This window comes from Carlito syrichta, unplaced genomic scaffold (genome assembly GCF_000164805.1).
Source record: "Carlito syrichta isolate Samal-C Ts95f unplaced genomic scaffold, Tarsius_syrichta-2.0.1 Scaffold308157, whole genome shotgun sequence".
NCBI lineage: Eukaryota > Metazoa > Chordata > Mammalia > Primates > Tarsiidae > Carlito > Carlito syrichta.
Window position 1 is genome coordinate 119,731 of NW_007252253.1, and position 19,268 is coordinate 138,998.

Here is a 19,268-nt window from a genome sequence, read left to right on the forward strand (position 1 = left end):
CTGATGATTGGATTAAGAATGTGAAATATAAACATGCATACACCATGGAATACTATGCAGCCATAAACAATGAAATCACATCATTTGCAGGAACATGGATAGGGATGGAGGCCATTATCCTAAGTAAACAAACTCAAAAAAAGAAAGTTAAATGCTGTGTGTTCTTACTTATAAGTGGGAGCTAAGCAATGGGCGCGCATGCACATACCATGGGAAATAATTGAAACTGAGGACTTCAAATGGAGAGAAGATGGGAGGGGGTTAAGAAGAGAGAATATAGTTAGAATATCTAAACATATTTGAACATATCTTTCTTGCATTTATGCTTTCTCTTGAATGCAAAATTTTGTGCAATCGGTTCCCTCATGAAGAGCAAACCTGTACTCCTTACAGAATAATATGACACATAAATCTGACTTGAATGCATATGGCTATGATTTTTATTATGTATACACTTAAATACAACTAACTAAGAGTATAAACAATAATTAAACAACCGTGATAGAATTGAAGGGCTGCAGAGAAATGTGTTTTTTTCCCATTAATTAATAAGTACATATTTAAACTATAATAGAATTTGAGCTAAGAATTCAAGAGAAAATGATAAATCATACATCTTCTAAGAGTTCTCAAAGCTACACTACTTGTGAATGTAATCAAAAAATCAAAAGAAAATAGATACATAAGTATCACAGTATTGTTCACTTTACAAACACAAATGTATACATTCTCTATCTAGGTATGCCTTATATCTAGGTAGAAGTATACAAATTAAGTCAAAACAAAATATGTCTGCCTTTAAAGGTTCTCAAAATAGATACAACAGAGATTAGTAGATTTAAAAATTATTTACCACTTTTTCAAGGAGCTAAGGAAAACATTCATTCAATGTACTTTAACAATATTGTCTGAACAATTTTAATGAGCACCATCTAAAGTTTGCCACTGTATTTCATATGAGGAAGTGGATGTTTGACAATATTTATCTGACTATAGAGGTAGCATTAGTTGTATGAAGTTGAAGAAATATAGATTTCAGTGCATTTTATAGCTTTTAAAGTCGTAATGGGAATTATTTGTATAGGATAGCTCTATATTATATTTTCAATTGCATTGAATGCAATGTCTAGATGAAAAATATTATACATACATTTTAGAAAACTAAATGTATATGCTTAGATCTTATGGATCTATTTAGAAGTAGTTTACACATATCTAGCATAAAAGTGACAAACTTAAAAGTATTTCTAAAAAGGAAAACATTGAAATATATTTGTATAAAAAATTAATTGTTTTTATGACAGATAGGTAGCATTCAAGACAGCAAAGTTGTTGTGATTCTTCATTGTCTGTTATTATTATCAATATTGAAATGTGTTGGCTTCAGGACAAAAAATAATTCTGCTAAGCACATAAATTACTAGGTTTTATTTATAGTAACAGTAGATACAGGTGAAGAAAAACAGACTTTTCCCTGTTAACTTATTTTTGACTCCTTACTACACATGTTTTTACTACTTTCAGAATTTGTCACAAAGTAGGAAAAAAAATAACTTGGTATGATGGTTCTTTTTCATTTTTAAAAAGTCTATCAGCTTTTGTAAGAAGAGACTACCTTTGTGTGTCTGTCACATTCAGAGAGTAACTTGGTTTCTATTCTATATATTTGACTTTTGTAAAGAACTCTGAGGCTGCCTTAATAAACAAAATAATTTCTATAATTAAAATTGAGGAATTCTCAGTCCTAAAAAATATATTCTAAACTGGTAATTCAATTAAAAATGGAGGGCTAACAACATGTTTAAAATAACAATTGCACATAATAATATAGGCTAAGAATCAGTTTCGACTTCACAATTCCATACTTACAAAGCTAACCTAAAACCCTACATACACATTTAGATGTAAAAGAGGTAACATACAAAATATGCAAGAAATTTGAATGCTTATCTCATAAGCACCACCCATATCTCAATCAACAACTTCCTTCCTTTACTCTTCTCTGTAAGTTCATTTTTTTCTTGAGTCAAACACTCATAGTCATTCCTGAATTTTCTCACTTCACTTCCATTCCACAAAATAATTGTGTTGACTTTTCTTTTCATTTTTTTTCCCAAAATCACTCACTACTTTTAGCTTACATCACTACCACCAGGTTCTTCCATTGTTATCTTTTACTTTTGAATTAGTTTTCACAGCTAATTTATTAAGTGACCCTTAAATCTGTTCTCTACATATTATGATCTTACTTAAATATGTCAGATCAAGGCACTGATCTTCTCAAAACCTTACAACAACTTTGAAACTTAAATTTCAGTCTTTATTATGTCTTTAAGGAATTTCATCAGCTGGAACCTGCTATCTGATTGGTCTCATCTTATACCTTCTCTCACTCACTTCATTTGAGATGCTTTTGTCACTTAATCCCACAATTTCAGCAGACATACTCCATCTGGGGCATTTTCAACTGGTCTTCCCTCACCTAGAATGCTTCTGATTTTGATATTCACATGGCTCATTTTCATACTTCCTTCAGAATCTGTTTAAATATCACATTATGACAGAAGTTTTTATGGCTACCTTATTTAAAAGAGCAATGTTAAATTGAATCTTTGTGTATAATAAAAAAAATTATATAATGACAGTTCAAATCATTTAAAATATTTTGTTTAGCTTTGTGTAATTCTTAATAAATCTTTGCTGTCAACATATGATTAAGAAATAAGGTTTTCAATAAGCTCTCTATAGTTTTTTTAGAGAAATATATATTACATAGATATGTTTATTTTATTATTTAAATTATATAATGACTACCTGAATCTGTTTTTGTTCCTGATTATACACATACTAAGAATAGCGTTGCAAAAGAAAAAGAATTTAATAACAGAATGACACAGTGTGTAAATGCATTTCACAAGAAGATATTTATTGAAGTTATAGATATTATATTACCTTCTTGACCATAAAATTCAAAGAAACACAGTTGTACACTTTCTAGTATCCTCCTGTACTTATTCAATGTATTTCTGCTCTAATATATATTGAAGGTGACTGAAATAGTGAGTGCATCGAGGCCATAAAAATGATCCTGAAGGAAATAAAATAGGTATTATTAGAATATATGAAACAGAAAGCTGTTTTAGTATTAAAGCCAATAGCACATAATGTAACGAGTTGGAACTAAAAAGATAAACAGAGTTAGATTACACAGTGATTGACTATATAAAATAAATTATGACTTCAGAAAATTGGGGAATAATAAAATATCTTCAAATACATCTGATAGACTATAAGTAAGCCTTAGTGATAATTTTTGGATTTGATAAAACATAGAAAAAATAAGTGTGCATAGTAAATAATATTCTCATGGTTACTAAAACTTAAATCAACGTTAAAAAATAGCTTACGCCGTGCTCCGTGGCTCAGCCTGTAATCCCGTGCCTTTGGGAGGCTGAGGTGAGTGGATTGCCTGAGCCCACAGGTTCGAGACCCGCCTGGGCAGCGATACCTCATCTCTACAATAAATCAAAAAATCAGCCGGGCATGGTAGCACGTGCCTGTAATTCCGGCTACTTGGAAGGCTGAGGTGGAAGGATCGCTGGAGCCCAGTAGGTCAAGGCTGCGGTGGCCGGGAGCGGCCACTGCACTCCAGTCTGGGTGACAGAGTGAGACTCCAACTCAAAAAAAAAAATAGCTTACATGCTTGTGATAGCAAAAAAAGGAGATCATAGTTAAAATGTAAAAAATTGAGTTATTAGTATTTGGAAATTTTTTAAAATGTAGAACTAAATAAAGAACAATTATAAAAATTCCTATTTTCTGCTAGGGTTGAAAGAATGTACAGATAAGATTTGGTGGTCTGTTGTCAACTGCTTTTATAATTTATCTCTCTTTATGCAGGTGCCTCATTGTCTAAACAGTGGTTCACAAAGTGAGGTGCTTAGGTCAGGAGCACCACTCACAAGAACATGGTACCTGCAAAACTGTTGAATAGATAACTTGGCATTAAGGGTAAGAGCTAACGATGCTTTCTACTCTCAAGTTTTTGATATCACCATAGAAAAACAGAATAGACCAGACAGATATAAGTGGATAAAAAGGGATTAGCAGTAGTGGGATAGTATCTGGGTGGGGGTGGGGCACATAACATCAAAAAGGGTACCTGATCTCAAACCAGGCAAAGTGGGAACAAAGGAGAAGCCCAAACTTTACCTGTTTGATGTCCACGTGTATACCTAATTTTAACTTGTATTCCACTACTTTAAAGTAAAATGTAAAAGAAAAAAAAAAGCCAAAGTGAGACCGACTCAAAAAAATAAAGAAAGAAAGAAAAGAAAAATGAATATTTAGGGAAGTGCTACATAACTAGAGGGGACTAACCAAGGGCATGGTTTATATTTATCTCAGCTGCTGGAGTTAAAGTACTTGTTTCAGGAAGATGATTTTTAACTTATAATTAAACACAAACAATATTTTCAAGGAAAAGAAGAAGCTGTAGGTAGGAAAATATAGGGAAAAAGGCAATCATATATTGAACACCTATATTGTTTAAAGTAATTTACAAGTATTATCTATTTTCATAACCCTCCTGGATATCACTATCTTTCTATTGATGCAGAAAGTACTACAAGCGGAGCTTCAATATCAGACTGCTCGTAAACAACAATGTCAGAGTTTGAATCTCAGGATAAAAAAGTGAAAAAATTCTGCTCTTTTCACTACATTTAAGTGGCATGAACCTGTACTAGCACTCTGAAGTAAAATAAAACAAAAAGAAAACAATTGCATATGTATATAATAAAATGTAAGAAATAAGTCAATTTTGGAGGCCAGTCAGCTTTTTTTGCTTGTCTCAAGAAAGACTAACCATGATTAGAAGTAAGTTATGGATGTAGTAAAAGCATTAGTATAATTTTTACATCTATATTTGGGGTTGATTACAGGAAATAAATGATAGAAACTTCTGAAATATTGCAGATTCTCATAATTTAGCATACATTATAACTACCTGAGGCCTAAAATTTCACATTTCTTGCTAGTGGCCTTTTGAGCTGGTGCTCCCGGCCTAAGCACCTCAATTTGTGAACCATTGTTTAGACAATGAGGCACCTGCATAAAGAGAGACACATCAGAAAAATAGTCATCTGTTCTTATGACTTGTGGGAACGCTTAGAGTCATATCTGGGTAATATTATCTTGTTATTGATTACAATAAACTTTAATTATAGTTAGAGTCTGAAGTTGGGAATCTAATTTACTATAAAGTATTTAAATTAATATATAAATACTGCTTAAATTCCTGAAAATATTAAGAATAAAACAAACATATTGCTAATCAACAGAAAAAATGTACCGTCTTTAAAACTACGTGTTGCTGTGCAAAATGCTTTCATTTCCTCAAGTGCAGGATAAAGATGGCAAGTGTAATTTTAAAAATAATTCATGCTTTGATTTTTGAGGAAGCATAAAAAAAGATAGGGCAAATAAGATAAAGTCTTCTGTTATCTGTTTTTTTTCTTTCTTGCATTTTTTGTTTTCTTACATAAAGCATGAACTTGATTGATTATAGATTGCTTAACAAACTAAATAACTCTCTAGCAAATTAAAGCAACTCATTTTGCTATTGAACATGATATAATTATTTCTCCAAAATTAGAACCTTTAAATAATTTTTTAAACAGCAAATAAAACAGATATTTGTGTTTACTGCTGCACATAAAATTGAGTAATACTAAATAATTTCATTATATACTGGCAACTGGCAACAATTGTAGTTTCTTTCATTTTGAGTGGTGAATGACTACTCAGAATATTTTCACTTCTAAATAAATGAATGGACCTTAAATATGCATATAATTATAATTTTATAATTATTTGAAAAGCCAAAATATATTTGCAAGAATAGAGTTTACTAAATAAAAAGATTTCATTGTTTTGAACCATGATAAATCTATGATTAAGTAATTCTTTAAATAAAGTATTTATTTTGTATTCGATAGTTTGTACTGCTAGAAAACAGAATGGAATTCAAATAAGTAAATATTGCTTTCTGATAAGATTTTCTAAATAAATAGTTTAATGCTTAGAAAGAAGTTAGGGTCAGCAATTTCCAGCTGGAAAATGTAATTCTGAATGCCAGGTTCATGATATTCAAGCTCCTCTGCTTTAAATGTCAAAGCTATTCGCCTGTATCAAGCACTGGACTGATAAAGGCAGTCAAGGAAATAGAAAACAGGAATGAAATTAAATATGACATATAGAAGAGCAGAGAAAAGTACTGTAAAAATTCACATCCTTCACTGGAAAAGAAACACTTGAATTAAATTTCTGAGAATAAATTAAGTTGCTTTAAAATTGATACTTATCAAATCATAAAAGTAAAAATAATGAGAAAACAGTCTTTTGTACAGCCTTATTTTTAAAAATTGAATATATTATTTTATTGTGTAATCAAAAGTAACTAACAGTATTTTCCAAGAAGGAAATATACAAAAAAATTTTTTTTAATTTAAATTTTACTATGATTTTATTTGCTACTCTTTTTCTCCACCTTTTTGAACACAGGAAATAGTGACACTTATTTTATCAAACCTTTGTGAGATGAGCTTTTCCATAGCTTTCCACTGATTGAATTGCAACATATTTCCCTATAGTCAAAAAAGATCAAAGAATGCATTCCTCTTATGTGCCATCACTTTAAGTTGGACGGAAATCTGTAGTGATGTAAACTACGTCTCCATTCAAGTATTTTTTTATACATTAAACTATGTTTTAGTTGTTGGACCACACAGTTTATTTTTAACATATATTTTGTTTTGTTTTTTAGCAATGTAATGTGTGAGAAAATGCTGAAGTAAAGGAAATAAAAAGCATGAAAAAGAGTATGGTGTAATCTACTATAAGGATGCATTGTTAATAAAATCAGGAAATAAATAGGAACAGTTTTACTTATTTTAATAGAACATAAAATCTTAACTCCACATTTTTATCTTACCCTATCCATTTATATGTAAAAGTTATATCATTCTCATTTTATATGTAATGTCATTAAGGGTTAGGTATTACCAATATTGCACTTTGATTTTTAGAGCAAATTACTTTAAATAAAAAGTTATCACTGCTCTATCTATTATAAGTTAAGTAAGGGAAGACCCAACTTGAATCAAATATATACTCAGGTGAGATGTCACTTATTACATATTTATTTTTGACTTGTTTTGCTTGTTTCTGGTAGGAGAGATTCACATATGCTCTCATGAAACCATTAAATACTGAATTGTACCTCACATCTTTAAAATAAATAAAAACGAAAAAATATGAATGAAAGTTGCTTAGCAAAAAAAAGTATCCTATTATATGTGGATTTTAAGATATACCTATTTTATGTGGGTAGACAGATAAAACAGATTTATAAAGTTACACTAAAATATATACTTTGTGTTATGTGATAATTTTTAAGCTATAAATAATATATAACCAATTGTATAAAAGATCTATAGAGCTTATTTACCACTAAGAGTACTACTTTTTAAAAATATAACTGAAGATTACAGTGTTAAGGCTACTTTTTTTTGATTCATAAAAAAACATGTATTTTATATTTATAAATATCTGGGCTTGCATATATTTGATCTTATCCGACTATTTTATTTTATTTTATTTTTATTTTTTGAGTTGGAGTCTCACTCTGTCGCTCATACTGGAGTGCAGTGGCCCCTCCCAGCCACCGCAGCCTCGGCCTGCTGGGCTCCGGCGATCCTTCCCCCTCAGCCTTCTGAGTAGCCGGAATTCCAGGTGCGCGCTACTATGCCCGGCTGATTTTTTGATTTATTGTAGAGATGAGGTCTCACTGCCCAGGCAGGTCTCGAACCCGCGGGCTCAGGCAATCCACTCACCTCAGCCTCCCAAAGGCGCGGGATTACAGGCTGAGCCACCAAGCTCGGTTTATCAGACTATTTTAAAAGGATTATTTGCCTGACTACATACTGAGAGAAGGAACAGCTTTGAGATATCTTTGAGACAAGTTACTTGAAGTAACCTATAGATTCAAATGTGATATAGTGTACTCAAAAGAGTTAGAAAAGCTTGTATTTATAGAATACATAGCATAATTTCTCATTTTTAATTTGACAAGGAAGACCAGAAAATAACTCAGACGACTTATGTCATTAAAATAACCAAGAATCAAAATAAAGAAATATTTTATTTTCATTTTAACTTTGAGTAATAATGATTACTTCTGTGTTATGACAAGAGAGCTTGTTTAGATTGAACAAGAGTCCATTTTATATTAAAATCCAGTAGCTAAGAGTAAGTCCTCCCAAAATACAATAAAATTTATTTTATTGCAATATATTTGTTGCAAAGTTGGGTAGCAGTTTATCTTATATTACTAAAATTGTTACAGGAATATGAAGACCAGGGTTATTTATATAAAATCAAATACTCCATATTCTCTCTTCTGAGTTAAAATGTCAAAGAAATGTACTAGGTGCAAATGAAATTTATATTGATGATTAATATTTTCAACCAAAATTGACTAGACAGTTAAAGAAGTCTAATGTGGTATTTAACACTGCAATAAGTTGTCATTGGCCTAGAAATAGGAAAAAAAAAAAAATCTGATATAATCTAAAGCAATTTCTAATTTTATCTTTTCTATAAAAATTCCACAAAATGTATAGCAATTGATAGCAAGAAAGGAAAAACAGGAAATTTAAACATACTACTAGAAAAAGAATTACCTTTACACAAAAGAAAAACAGAAAGAAAAGAAAAAAGGAAACTAGGAACAACAAAACAACCAGAAAATAAGTAATCAAGCAGTAGTAAGTTCTTATCAATACAAAAAAAAAAATTTAAAGAATGATACTAGACAAGCTATAAATATTATGTTTCACTAGATACAAATAAATATGCTAGAAGGATCAAGAATAAAAACTGTTGTCAAAAACCAAACAAAAACAACCCCAACTTTATATAGAGCTAAATTTTATTCTAGTATTAAAAGTAAATCCACTGAACAATATTTGAAGAAGAGCATATCGTTGCTAAAATAGACAAAAAGGGACAACCCCTTTGGGTCCCCTTCCACTGTGGGAGATCTTTTGTTCTCTCAATAAATCTTGCTTTCTCATTTTCAAAAAAAATTAATAAAATAAAATAGACAAAAAAAGAAATTTAACCAAATTTTGATGAAATGACTTTGTTATAACATTTTAGTAGACTGAAAACCCTTAACAACCATAAACAAATAAATAAGAATAATAAATTTACAGAAAAGCAATTATAATATATCATAAGCTTTACTGAATCATAATTAGTTGTAGTTTTAATTGGCATCAATAATAATATTGTTTCTTTTTTATTTTAATGTTATCCACAAATAACTGAGTACAGAATAAATGGAAATTTTACCTAATTTTTTTAAAGTAAAACAATATAATGCTATTTTAAGTTTTTTTAATTTAATAAGAATAAGCACTGTGAATAAGATCTGAAAGTTGTATATCCCTCAAAAATTTAAAATCACTTAAAATTTTATTTACATTTCATGCTTGTTTCTTTTTTCTAATATTTTATTTTCCTTCATACTTATAGCTGAAAATGATTTTATTAAGTAAAATTTTATTCTTCTATAGTCACAAAAGGTACAGTTAGGACTTTCTTATTTAGAGTTAACTATTTACTTTTGGCAGCAATTAAATACTGATGCCTTATTAGATTCCAAATTCCTTCATGTGTCTTGTTATATAAAAGGGTTAAAGATTGTTCAAGTATATTTTTACAGTGGGCTCAAAAAATCCATTGGTGTCAAACTCAAATGTTTATAATCCAATTGCTTTAAATAAACCCACATCAACAGTTAGAGTCTACCTATTTTGTATACTCAGCAAAACTGCACTCAACTGCTAACCATAGACAAAAGAAACTCTAGGGTTATAAAATACCCTAAGCCTTTGTAATAATCTGAGCCCAAAACTCTCCATCATCATAAATGAGCTTCTTCTCCTATCTCTCTACCTATGTGTTCTGCTGTTTTCCTCCTCTTTTGGGTATGGGCCCACACAGACGCCTCTGCACGTTTTCTTACTGTGAGGAACTTCCTTACACTCCTTATGTAATTCTGTCAAATCGTTGCTAAAATAAAGCTTGTTGTGTGTTACTCATGGTCATATATTTTTCCTCAATCACTCCCCAAATCCCTCAAACTCTATAAGTGCTTGATTGAATATAAACATAAAAATGCAAGTCAGTTTATATATTCAAAAGTATATAATTATACTTAATTCAATTAATATACACGTGCATTATAAGCAAAAATTTGAGTGATAATATTTGTCCAGAATATATAAATTTTTTAAATGTTTTGAATAGAGCAATTATTTTGTCTTTCCCTTGACATTTTATCTGCACATGGCTAAGGAAGAGATAATGCCTATAGTATAATATAAATTGTGCAAACTAATTCAAGTGGACATATTTAGTGCCAACTCAATGTAGCCTTATTTATTAAAGAAACAAAGCACTTAACGTATTTTGGGTGTTGAATTACCTTTGAAGTGGATGAAATTCAGTTACAATCTTACAAGGAAATAAATGGTTTAGGCAAGGCACAGGATTAAATAAATTAGGAATTAGGAAATAGTTGTAAATGATGACTTTGCTTCAACACAAATACAATTACATAAGCCAAAACTCCTGGGACTAGTAAAAGGGCAAAGAATTCTCAAAGATGTTCTTTTCTCTGGCTTTCTACTTTAAAAAGTAATTTCTTATTTTGAGAATGCAAGCTGATATTTTAAAAATATGCCCATATACATATATATGCTTACTTTTTCACTCAGAAATATTTTGTGCTTTGTTTTCACTCAAATGGGGAATCAAGTGAACATATTGGTGGCAACAAAATGTAAAATACCAAGAAATATATTATTCACCACAGTTGTCACAGGTTTAACGGAGATATTGAGGTGAGAAAATAAAGTAGTTCAAACTGGTAGATGTAAGTTGCATAAAGACCATGGTCTACGTAATTTTCAAATACAACAAAATACTGCTTAGTGTTTTTAACAATGTATTTATGCACAGACTGTATGAACATTCTGAAGTTTATGTTTAAAACATTTGGCAGCAGTGAGGTGAAGATACGAGCCCAGTCACCAGACTTAACAGGTAGTAAAAATGTCCATACTAACCTTAAATTTCATTCTAAAGGTGAAAAAAATTCACAAAATAAGGAATTTTATCTAGAGCCCTTCAAGCCTATCTAATCCCTTCCTCCATTTTTTCTCTGCTACATTTCCCCCTTTTACCTTCTCTCCCTCACTTCCTTTTTTGTTTTCTTTCAATCTATTAATTCATTCTGGAAATATTTATTGAGTACTTACCACATATGAGATATCATGCAAAAACTCTACATCAAGTTGTAAGACTTCTTTGAAGTATTAGAAGAAATTCAAGTAATACATAGCTATAACTCTAAAATACTTCCCACCACCAAAACTTTGAGATCTATTTATGTCTTTATTTATTTATATAAAATATAGATATTTCTAAGCTAATTTGATTTATGCCAACATTATATAAGTGGCAAACATTCATGTTTGTGTGTTACATTTATGTTTATAAAATGTCATACACTTTGTGAGATTAAAATAATATGGAATGACTAAGAATTTTTATATATGTATTTTTTTCAGATTGGAAAATATAGTTTATTCAGAAAGTAAATTAGAGAGAGAGAAAGAGAAAGGGTTCACCTCCCCAAGATAGGGGAGGGGACAAAAGCTGAAAAAAACATGGCCTGGCCTTAGCTCAATGAACACATGTCCTGGCCAGAACTTAATGAAAGCAATGGCTGGAAAGACTAATAATTTTTAAAGCGCATTCTTCTTAATGTTAGTGTTATCTATCAAATTTATATGAAAGATAAGGATCTAACTGATATACTGTCTCTACTTTTCCTCAAGATATTCAATAATACACTATTATTAAATTTACTGGTTATCATCAAATAACATACTTGAGGCTTATTTATCTATTTACTTATTTTCTACATTTTTTTCACTTAACAATAATTACCTAATCTTTATTTTGTCTTTAAGCTGATTCAAAAGGTTGAAACCAATAAAGAACATTTACATTATAATTATGCATATTATAAAAAATAAATATAATTATATATCATAAATATAAGCATACACATATTTATATTTTTGTTTTTAATATTGATGCAAAAAAATACAATGGTATTACAATTGCTTCTCTAGGAGTCCAGAACACTGCACCACTTTAAGAATGTGATCTTCATCTTTATACTCAAATGCATTAGCATTTTACTCCACCAACTGCCTTAGAATAATTCTCTGGATCTGTCTGGAGGAGTAATATAAATGAGAAACCTGGTTGAAACAGCTTCAAAAGAAAATTGGAAGACAGAAGTAAGTCATTCATACTGGAAAATTAATCAGGAAATCGAACAGTACAGTTTCACAATAAATTAGATTAGTACTTTACTCTAGAACACTTGTTAAACTATTACTTAATTATGTGATTAAAGTATTTTTTAAATCTTATATTGGGTGAACACACTATACTATTAGACAACTTCAGTAGAATTAAGACTTGGTATTTTATATGTAAGGTTTTTCTGTAAGTCAGTGTGATTTGTGATTATATTTGTAGAATTCATTCATTTTTTCTGATGACAGCTTTATAACACAGTTGGAGAAAAATCAGACTTCAAGTGTTCTCCCTTATTTGTCTTAATATGGACAAATAATATGACATAAAATGAGCATTTAATATACAGCATACATATATAAAGTAGAAACTAGATTTGTAGTTTTATTAGCACATAAGTAACATTTGAATGAAGATATTTTAGTCATAAAAGATAATAATTCAACCAGGCACAGTGTTATACACCTGTAGTTCCAACTATTTGGGAGGTTGAGGATCAGTTGAGGATCAGTTGAGTATAGGAGTTCGAGTACAGCCTGGGCAATATAGTGAGACTCCTGTCACCTATTAAAAATAAATGTTAAGAAAAAAGACAATAATAATGCTATATTGTATAGGCTTTGCTTCAAAAATTTACACTGAAAAAAACACTTTGCTTCTGTTTGGTATAATAAGTTTCAGGCTTTCTACAAATTCAGTCACTTAAAAAAACATTTTTTAGGCTTCTTTACCTCTCTGCCTTTCTTTATTCACTGACATCTTAATTCCACTACTTTTTTCTCCCACTCTCTTCTTTATTCATTTTTCCCATAATTCTTTATTGAGCATGTCTATGTGCCAAGAAGTCTAGCAAGTAATAGGAATAAAATAGTGAACAAAAAGAGATATAATCTCCAACTCTCTTAGTCCATTTGAGCTATTATAACACAATACCATAAACTGGTAGCCTTTAAATAAGAGACATTTTACTCCTTACAGTTCTGGAGTTGGGAAGTTCAAGTTCAAGGTGCCAGCAGATTCAGTGTCTTATAAAGCCCCACTTATTGGTTCATGGAAGGTTGACTTTTCACTGTGTCCTCAGGTGAAGGAAAAGATGATGGGACTCTTGTGGGGAGTCATTTGTTAAAGCACTACATCCATTCATAAGTTTGCCACCCTAGTGACCTAATCAACTTCCAAAGGCCCCACCTCCTAATACCATCACTTTGGCAGTAGGGATTTCAACATATAAATTTTGGAGGGACACAAACATTTAGACGATAGCATGGATACACACGTATATACATAAACTCACATTTTAATGTAGCATTTAGTCCAACTTAATGCTTTTCAAACTGTCAGATACCTAAGAATTAACTGTGGATTTTGCCAAAATATAGATTCTGATTTGGTAGGTCTAATTGGATTCTGAGATTCTGCAAATCTTGACAAGTTTCCAGGTGATTCTAATGCTACAGGTCCTAAAGTAATGTAATAAGTAATAAAATTCCAGTTCACATACAACTAAAGTGGTACAGTGGCTTAAAGCAGAGAGCCTTCATAAAACCTAAAGAATCATGACAAGCAAAGCCAAAAGTCTTCAGTGATGCTGAAACCACAGTGGGATGAAAAGAGTCTGAAAGTTTATGTTTTTCTGTGTGCAGTGGGAGTCAAGGGAGTTGGTTGTGTGGTAGTGGGGACTAGCTATGTGATCATATGTGTGTGTGACAGTGTGTATATGTGATGGTATGTGTGTGAATGCAAGCATAACTTGAAAGTGGTTCTCTGAAACAGTGATTAACACTTGCAGTGTCTCTGTGTTGGGCAGCAAAGATTTTGTATCAGGAATGGATGACTCAGCTTACAAAGTCAGTATAACAGAAGAGGGATGTTGTTGCTCTTTTGTTGTTCTGTTATCTGGCCTCTTCATCTTCCATTCAAATATTTAGAAAAGTTGAAAGGTGTGTGTATGTGTGTTGTGTGTGTGTGTGTGTGTGTGTGTGTATTTGAAAGATGTGTGTGTGTGTGTAGTTGCAAGATATTTTATTCCTGTATCACATAATTTCTAAGTATATAAATAACTCTTAAGTGGGTTGACAATGTTGTTTAGGTCTTTTCTATGTTTACTAGTGAAAGAGGAGGTAACTAGAAAACAACAGGCAGACAGGGCAGGTCCAAAGTAACAAACTGAGAGGAGACAGCTAGTAAACAATTCAGTAGATAGACAGGGCGGGTCCCCCTTCCCACCTCATGCCATTGTTGTCATATATTGTGAGGAATTTTTAAATTTTCATCTTTATTTCATTATTGACCAAACAATCAATCAGAAGCAGATTGTTGACACAACGATCATTCAGGGGCAGATTGTTTCCATATAACTGTAATGTTTTGAGAGTTTCTTTTTCATTGATTTCTAGTTTTATTCCACTGTGGTCTGAGAAGGTACTGGACAGGAGTTTGATTTTTTTTTAACTTCCTGAAACTTGTTTAGTGTTATCCCATATGGTCTATTTTGGAAAGTGTTCCATGTGTTGATGAGAAGAATGTGCATTCTACAGTATGCAGAATGTTCTCTAAATGTCTGCTAGATCCATTTGGTCAAAAGTCCAATTTATGTCTAGTGCTTCTTTGTTAACTTTCTGCCTTGATGATCTATTGCTGTCAGTGGAATGTTGAAGTCCTCCACTGTTGTATTGCTGTTTATATCTTTTCACAGGTATAATAAAATGTGTTTTACAAAGCTGTGAGCTCTATTGTTATTTCCATATATATTTAAAATTGTTATGTGTTTTTGTTGGATTGACCTCTTTATCATTATATAATAACCTTGTTGTCTTTTTTGACTGTTGTCAATTTAAAGTCTGTTTTAACTGATATAAGAATAAATACTCTTGCTCATTTTTGGTTTCTAGTTGCATGGGATATTTTTTCCCCTTTACTTTGAGTCTACAGGACTCTTTGTGAATCAGCTGTGTCCCTTTTGAAGGCAGTAGACATTTAGATTCTGTTTTTATATCCGTTCTGCCAATCTTTAAGTGGGGGCATTTAGAACATTTATATTAAAAGTTAATAATGATATGTGAGATAGTGTTCTAGTCATCATGTTTTTCCATTGCATTTGTGTATGATAAGCCTGTGAGTTCCATAATTTCCCTTGTTTTCCACTGAAGAATTTTACCCTTTCATTTCAATGTTTAGAACTCCTTTGTATATTTCTTGTAGAGTTGATACTGTGGTGAACAAATTTCCTCAGCATTTGCTTATCTGTGAAATACTGTATTTCTCCTTCATTTATGAAACATGGTTTTGAGAATTACAAAATTTTGGGCTGACAGTTATCCTGTTTCAGGGGAGTAAAGGTAGTATCCCAATTCCTTCAGCCTTGTAAAGTTTCTGCTGAGAAGTCTGCTGTTATTCTGATAGATTTGCCTTTATAAGTTATTTGATGCATTTGTGTCACTGCTGTTTTTCACAATTTTTAGAATTTTTACCTTACTGTTGACTTTTGATTGTCCAATGACTGTATGCCTTGGGTATAACATATTTTACAATCAATCTTCCATGAGTTCTTTGTGGCTCTTGTATCTGGATGTCTAAATCTGTGGCAAGATCAGAAAAGTTTTCATCAATCATTCCTTCAAATAGGATTTCCAAGTCCATTCCTTTTTTTTTTTCCTTCCTCAGAAACACCTATAATTCTTTGCTTTGGACATTTTACATAATTTCACATTTCTTAGAGACTTTGTTCATTTAAGTCTTTTTTTCTCCTTATTTTTGTCTGGTTGGGTTAATTTGAAAACCCTGTCTTCAAGTTCTGAAATTCTTTCTTCTACAAGGTCCAGTCTATTCTTATAACTTTCCACATACTTTGTAATATCCTGAATGAATGTTTCATTTCTAAATGTTTTAAAAATATTTTTATTTTTTAAAAAATTATCTTTTTTGGGAAATGTTCCATTCATGTCCTACAGAGTGTTTTTGTTTCTTTAGGCTGTTTTTCATTTTTCTTTTGAATCTCGTTGAGCAATTTTATGATCAGTCTTTTGAGTTTCTCTCTGGAGTTTTGAAGATTTCATTTTGGTTTGCATTCATTTCTAAAGACTTGGTGTGGTCTTTTATGGGAGTTGAAAAACTATTTTTTCATATTGCAGGATTATTTTTCTGGTCCCTTTTCATTTGGGTAGACCTATTTTTCTTATTCTTTTATTATTATATTTCTTATTATTCTATTTTTTAATTAATAAATTTATTTTTGATTAGTCTGTTTTTGGAGCTGCACTGGACTGGCTGGTTTTCCAGTTGCCATTACAAGCAGCAGCTCTGATGGGGTTAGAAAGGAGTGACATCGTTGCCATAAGATTTATTTACTTGAGTACAAGTAAATAAATCTTGAGTACTTGAGTACTTGTCGTGGTGTTCTCAATTGTCAGCTGTATCAATGCTATACTGGGCACATGCATAAGTTCAAGGCCTCCTCAGTAGCCAGAGTGTTGTGGATAATAATGTTAGCGGAGGCCTAGCAACAGACATTCCCAAGCCTTGTGTTATAGTTTCAGGAGACGTAGTAATGTGCAGTGCCAGTTGACCTCTGGGCAGGGGTGGTGCTTGCAGGAGAGAGCCACCAGTTGTGGTTACCATGGACTTTCTCCTTCGTCTATGTTGTCTCACAGAAGTAATTAGATGTCCCAGGTGATGGATGTGGCTGTAAACTCCCAAAATCTCCTTCCCCTATTCAGCTACCAAAGTGTGTGGAGGGGAAAAGCTTGTTGGAGGCTGGGTGGGGAAAGTCTATGCTCCAGCTCCTCACATGTATGTGCAAGTGGTAGCCCTAACGAGAATTGCTAGGGAACCCCTTCTCCACTGGGGTAATGTTCCAGGAATGAACAGAACTGCCTCTGTTTCACAAGAGTTCACATGGGGAAAGAAGGGTTGCTGTCAACACAAGACCCACTCAGCTCCCACACTTTTGACACAGGCAGTCCATGTTCTGAACACAAAACTGCACCAAGACACAAGTCCTCCTGCTGTAGCTTATCCCAGCTGGCAGTGGCAGTGGCAGTGGCAGTGGCAGTGGCAACAGTTAGTCCTTGGGGAAAATGAAAGCATCCAGTCTTCCTGCTCCCTCTGTGATTTGGCAAGATGCAGCCCTCAAGTGCTGGGCACTTGGAATAGCACAGCAGTGGCTGCTGAAGGCTCAGATACCGGTAAAGCTCCACATGTGTTCTGGCAGTGCACTGCAGGGCAATATCTTATTAACACTGCACATTTTTGTTTTCTTTTTATTGACTCTAAAGTATAAAATATTCATCTTTCTTTTTTCTCTCTCTCTCTATTTTGAGTCAGAGTCTTAATCTGTCGCCCAGGCTGGAGTACAGTGGCACACTCACAGCCACCACAGCCTTGACCAGCTGGGCTTTGGCAATCCTCCCGCCTCAGCCTTCCAAGTAGCTGGAACTACAGGCACGTGCCACCATGCCTGACTGATTATTTGTTTTATTGTAGAGACAAGGTTTCACAAGTTGCCCAGGCTGTTCTTGAACCCCTGGGATCAGGCAATCTTCTCCAAAGTGTTGAGATTATAGGCATGATGAACCTCTGAACCCAACATTAAAATATACATCTTTACATGATAATATTTACCTTCACATATGAGAGTATAATAAAATTCCATTTTCTCTTCCCATCTTTGTGTGGTTGTTTTCATTTATTTTGCTTCTACGTATATGACACACTACAAAATATTTTTTGCTTTATACAGTCAAATGTTCCAAAACAGAGTAAAAAACAGAAAAAAATGAGTTATATTTATTACCATTCATGGAAATTTTTATTTATTTGAACATATCCTAGTCTCCTCCTATCATTTTTCTTCCTCTGAAAGAACTTTTCGTAGCATTTCTTGTAGCCAAAGTATGCTGAGAAAAAAATTTGCCTGTTTTATTCTAATGTCTTTATATTACTTCTGAAAAACAAATTTCACTGAGTGTGAACTTTGGGCTGACAGTTTATATTTATTTCAGTACTTGAAAATATTGTTCTGTTGTCTTATGGTTTGGTTTTCAAGGAAAAACCTGCAATTATTTTGATATTTGTTTTTCTGTGCCTAATATGATGTTGTTTCTCTGGATGCTTTTAAAACTTTCTCATTATCTTGGTTTTCAGGAATTTGATGGTAGTGGATCTTGGTGTGGTTTTCTTTATATCTATTTTTTGGAGTCTTTTGAGTGTCAGGTCATTGGGCTTACAGTTTCATCATAGCTGGACATTTCTGGTTATTGTTGTCTGTTGTTTTTATCTTCTCTCGTTCTTCTGTCGAAACTCATTTCATTTCAGATATATTTTTCATGTTTACATTTATATATTTTTATTATACCTTCATTTATTTTCTAACTATGCTCATTTTTTAAAGACATAACCATATTTATAATAACTGTTCAAATTTCTTGTCTGCTATTTTTGTCATTTCTGTTATATGTAGGTTTGCCTCGATTCAGTGATTTTTTTTCTTTCAGCTTTGGGGCACATGTTCCTGTTTCTTGATATTTGTAAAGAACAGTTTTTACTCAAAGTAGTTTTTAATCCTATGAGAGTTTAATCCTGTTTAATCCTAAGAAGTAGTCTTTCTCGATGATCTAAAGAATGTAGTAAGTGTTTGACAAGAACATACCACTCTAGCTAGTGAGTTCTGGAAACTGTTTATCTCATAGCTTCCTTGTTACACTTTCATTAGTCTATGGAGTTATATACTAAATGTGCATACCTTATTTTTTATTTTTTATTTTTTTGAGTTGGAGTCTCACTGTCGCCCAGACTGGAGTGCAGTG

At 32.1% G+C, this 19,268-nt stretch overlaps 1 pseudogene; it reads left to right on the forward strand.

Annotated features, from left to right (window-relative positions):
- Positions 1-19,268, forward strand: part of LOC103267519 — a 75,684-nt pseudogene that overhangs the window by 51,030 nt on the left and 5,386 nt on the right.